Source organism: Oryzias latipes, chromosome 9 (assembly GCF_002234675.1).
Source record: "Oryzias latipes chromosome 9, ASM223467v1".
Taxonomy (NCBI): Eukaryota; Metazoa; Chordata; class Actinopteri; order Beloniformes; family Adrianichthyidae; genus Oryzias; species Oryzias latipes.
In genome coordinates, this window is record NC_019867.2 from 21,966,660 (window position 1) to 21,971,743 (window position 5,084).

Below are 5,084 nucleotides of genomic sequence, written 5' to 3' on the forward strand. Positions count from 1 at the left end.
GTGAGCAGTCAGGGAGGGCAAAACTCATCAACGGCTCTGCGCCCCTCAGCAGCCATCACTAAGGATACGCATGCATCACCAGTCCAAACCTCGGCACAATTTCATTAATTAGAGTTACATACTACAGTAGGAAATAAAGAAAATAAAGAAATGCAAATCCAATAAAAGAAAAACAACAAAAGATAACACTTTAAAGACCAGTTTCAACCACGAGCGGATGCGAACCAGGTTAATTGTAGGCATAATGCTGATAGAGTCGGCCTGACAGTGATCATTCATTTGACACATGGAATCAAACAGATGACGTATAGAAAAAAGAAAAACAACACACAGAGGACCGGAGTGACTAGTTTTATCAGTACACTCCACCAGAAGTAAACCAATAAAGTGGGGACCCAGACCAGTAGGCGTCAGTCATCTGAGAAGAAATTTGTGATTTGAGGGCCTTGACCTCGCTGATGATGTGAATGCGATCTCCATAGGAAGAGGGAATAAAATTACAAGATGAAACCACGAGGAACAGTTGGACCCATGTTAGCTGGTTCGAAGCTCACTGTAGCTGGAAGAGAGGAGCGCTAGAGGAAATACATCAGCTTCACTGCGGCAGCTTCGTAGTTGGACTTCAACCAGGGGTGCGTCTCAAAATGTCAGTCTCATAGGCTCTCAGCAATTTACAGTGGCTTACGTGAATCCAGGAGGGTCGTTCAGCAATGTGTACTGCGGTTGGCATGGTGAGGAGAACCTTGAAGGGTCCCGTCCACCTCAGGTGTGACCAATCAGTCCGTTAAATGGTCTTCAGGGTAAAGCAGGTCACCGACAGGGGCCTTCTGGTCGGGATGCAGAGTCTGTGGGGAGGAGAGAGCTGGAGGCAGACTCAATGCGTTCCTTTGTTCTCACAGCTTTCTTCAAACAATCATGTAAATCATCAATGATGTCAGTAGAGCCCAGGCATGAGAGTAGAAAGAAAAAATCAGGAAAAAATAAATAAAATAAATGAAAATTAAAAAATAAAAATTGTGAAAAAACACATTGAAAGTGAAACAGACAAGAACTGCGTCTCATTTCAACAGCAGCATGAACAGGCTGATAACAGTTTGACTAATGGTAATGCTTGGACGAAAGGGAGTGGAGCATACTGCAGGTGATTCTGGAGAATTCGCACAAGAGAATCACAGGTGACATTGTTTCAACTATCAGCAACGCAAACAGCTGCAGCTTACAGCAAGTGAGTGAGGGAGGGGGCTGATCAGATAAGGTGGTGAGGTCCGGGGAGAGAAATAATTGTGCTAGAAACAGAAACTAAATGTCCCAAAAAATTTAACCTGTGCTTAGGCCAGCTGGAGTTTAGTCTTACTGCACTTATTGTCTTGAGAGTTGAAACTTAGAAAGATTAGCAGACATGTCCATTAAAAAAAAATGTAAGGACGAGTTAGTGAACCAGAGATCCTCAGGAATGCTTTTAAGGGGTCAATCCTGATTTACAAGCAGAAATGCAGGGACCTGATTAGTGGGGTCAGAAGGCTGCAATCAAACTTTTTATGAGCAGGGAGAGTGAACTAAAAAAAGAAAGGCGGCACCAGCCATCTGAGTCTGATCATGTTTATTCAAGAGGGAGGTGTGTCCTGCACAAACTGATCCACGTCTGCTTTGGAATAAATGATACTTTCTATAACTTTTTCTGAACATCTACCCTAGTCCATGTCCTAAACACTAAAATACCCCCAAAAAATACACACTAAAACACGACCTATTTTTATTCTGAGAGCATAGAAAGTCGTTACATCTGCTTACAATGGAGAAATCACCCCTCCTTTCTGCGAGTTCTCATCAGCCTGTCTGCAGGCTCGGGCACGCGCACTCTGATCTGTGAAGCTGCTCCCTCTCCTTCTGCTCTGTCCTGCACTTTGATCTGCTTAACTTTCCATGAAATCCATAATCTTTAACCCATTTATCCAAATACTTGATTAATGTCTGATCCTGACTTTCCACATACTTCCAAACTTTATGAAAAGTTTTCTGGACCTGAGCAATGTGCCGTCTTTCTTTTTAGTGAGATTTTGTGAATGAGTCCCACCCATCTTTTTGAGGTTTTTGATCGACGATCAGCCACAACGTTCTCAGGAATTCATAGACCACACCAGGCTTCTACAAGAGCTAAATCCCTTGCGGATGTGGCTGTCCTGAGAACCAGCTTCTCAATTTCGATCACAAACCAGAGTTCCCACCCAAGTAACCCGTTTTATGGATTCTCCAGCGCTGAATCTAATCAGCAGAAAAAGCTTGGAGAATCAGAAAAGAAACCTAATTATTTGTCAACTGAGTCACTATTTTGTTTTAAAACGAGGCATTAATTAAAATGAGCACACACCACAGGGGCTGTCGAAAAAAGGGCACACTCAGACACAGACAGAGAGACATACAAGCGTTACACACGCACATTTTCCCCGGAGCTCCGTTTCGTCTTCAAAAATCATACTCAGCCATCCCAAGGCTCTATTACTTCGGCTTCACTCGCCGCGGCTGCACCTACACTTATGCCTACACTTCCGGCCTACACTGACGTCCCTACACTTCTTCTCCTTCCCTGGAGGACTTATTTCCCTACACTTATGCCTACACTTCCATCCCTATTCTGCCATTCCTCCGCGGAAGGAAGGCGGCTACAATGACGGTCTCGCGTACCGAACCACACTTGTCCCGTCTGCGCAAGATGACTCGTGCACGCGCAGCACCTTGCCTGCAAGCGGAGCCTGCAAGCGGTGCTCTGTTCAGCGTGCTCGCGCAGCGGACTGCAGCCGTTTCTCTATTCTTCCCCCAACATTGATGCACGCACACACAAAGACACAGACACAGTCAACATAAGGCCCTAACAAGTAAAGAGAGGACAGACTTTCTGTGTGGCGTACTCACTTCAAGCAATGAACCTCGCTATTTGATGAGGGTCCGACATCACCGGGGGCACCACCGGACCCAAGGGCGAGGGCCGCCGATCCTGAAGGCGGATGTTTCAATGCTGAGGCTGTGATCTCAGACCGAGCTCGGTTTTCGGGCAACCCCCCCCAGGGGTTCCAGCGATGTCCAAGGCGTGCCGGCCAGCTCGAAGGACCAAATGTGAAGAAACTGGATTTTCTAGAAAGGACTGTATTAAATTTTAGTTCGTTACCCCGTCAGTTTCTTACACACAGAAATAATGAATAATGACTCAGAGACAAAACTTAGCTTTTGTGGAGGTTTTACTTCGCACAAACACGAAGGGGACAGACATGAACATGGTACATTCAAAGTCCGAACCAAGGAGCTCAGGGATGGGCTTTGGTATAAAAACCCTGCATTTGCATATTCAGAAGATGGTCCGATGGGCCTCGTGTGAAAATCACGCCCACAGGTTACTGCTGGAGAGAACTTCCAAGGCTAAAGTGAAGATAAGTCTGAGGCCTGCTCAGCAGAAAACATGCACAGAAAAGAGGGAGTATGGGAAGAAACTGTTAGAACAATAGTTTGGCTGTGCTTTCTTCAAATGTAATATAATTTTGAGATGACAATACATGCTCAGTGAAATAAGTTTAAACCATTAGTGTAATAAAAGTTAAAGGCAGTTTCTAACTATTCTTCACAATGTGGAATATTATTATAATTATGTCTTTTTTCAGAACCTTGGATTTCAAAATCAATATTTTCCAAAGTAGCTTTGTTTTTATTTCATGTTGCTGTTTTTCACAATGACTTATTTATTTCATGAAAAGCTTTTTCAGCAGACTGAGTCTGTCTGTCAATCAAACAAGACAAGGCGGAGACACTTTTGTGATTGGCTGCTCCTGTACTCAGACATGAGCAGCTGCACCCTAACTACATCAATTGAAGTCGCTTCAGTGAACGTGACGGCGCAATGCACACCCCTCAACACTAGGGGGAGTATGCAACTCAACACATCCACAGTGGTACCAGAAATTGGGCAGTTTTGGTTCTAAATTTGCGGATAAAAGTGGCATTGGGCGAGTATGCATAATTCGGGTGATTTTGTGGTCGGTTCGGAAATTTTCATCTTCTCATGAACATCTAGTAGTGGCCTAAGTTAGGCTGGGTGGCTGTTGGAGTTCCACTACGCTTCTATGAACTGGAGTTCTGTGATCGCACCATGCCGCATGTGGGAGGAGCTACCAGCTAATGTTTTGAGCCTGATAGCCACATGGAGCGGTTGCCTGTGCTTATCTCAGTAACAATGCATGGATGCATAATGCACATGGAGAATTTTAAGAGATCGGGTTTATTTATTTTGAATAGCTCCCCATGACAACAATGTTTCCATGTTTGAGTTCATGAGATCATCCCAGAGAGTCTCTGCTTCAGCTCCTGCAGTCAAACTACGTCTTAAATTACGTGTAAATCAGAGCGGCCAGCGCAAGAGTGTGTGTGTGAGCGCAACTTAAGGGTCTGTTGCTTTGTTAGCCATAAGAGTAATAATAAAAAGAGGTTTCCTCCAAGTATAGAGACTGGTTCTTTTATTAACCCGCTCTGGAGGCGTCCGAACTGGGAAGTGAACCCCAAATCAAACCCCGGATCTCCGCTGCGTTTTCCGACCACGGTCTGAAACGTCATCAGAGGACCTGGTTATTATCATTGTTTTAATGAAAATAGAAAAATATCATAAGGTTCAGGAGGCCTGAGCAAACTTGTTCCGCTTTGCGAAGCTGCCTGGTCTGACTCTGTTGGTCCGCCAGCTTGGCTCCTGCAAGCCGACAAAAGGCACGATGTGAGCTCTGAGTGAATGGCGTAAGAATGAGGAGTGTTTCAACGGGGGACTTCAAGATGTGGACGACCGGAGCTCCTCTGTGGTTTGGTCCACACAAACCCTCAAACTACAAAAACAGAGTCGTCAATGTTTGTATCTTCTGCAGCAGACAAATTGTTTGTCTCTATTTGATCTATAATGTCAGAAAAGCCGTGCAGATATCGCTGAAATATGCCATCTCTCTCCGACTGACACACCACAGAGCGGGTATCAAGGAATATGAGTCGATTTCCATGGATGAACCAATGAGCGTTTAGATCCCGCCCACTTTCACTGATTGACAGATAGACTCAGT

General features: G+C 44.9%; 1 long non-coding RNA gene across 1 annotated transcript; it reads right to left on the reverse strand.

The window, feature by feature from the left end:
• Positions 1 to 337: 337 nt before the first annotated feature.
• Positions 338 to 3,208, reverse strand: LOC111947920. Its single transcript, XR_002873879.1, has 2 exons — positions 2,911 to 3,208; positions 338 to 903 (listed from the first exon to the last, which is right to left on the reverse strand). It is a non-coding gene; the product is annotated as an uncharacterized LOC111947920 (long non-coding RNA).
• Between the last annotated feature and the right edge of the window lie 1,876 nt (positions 3,209 to 5,084).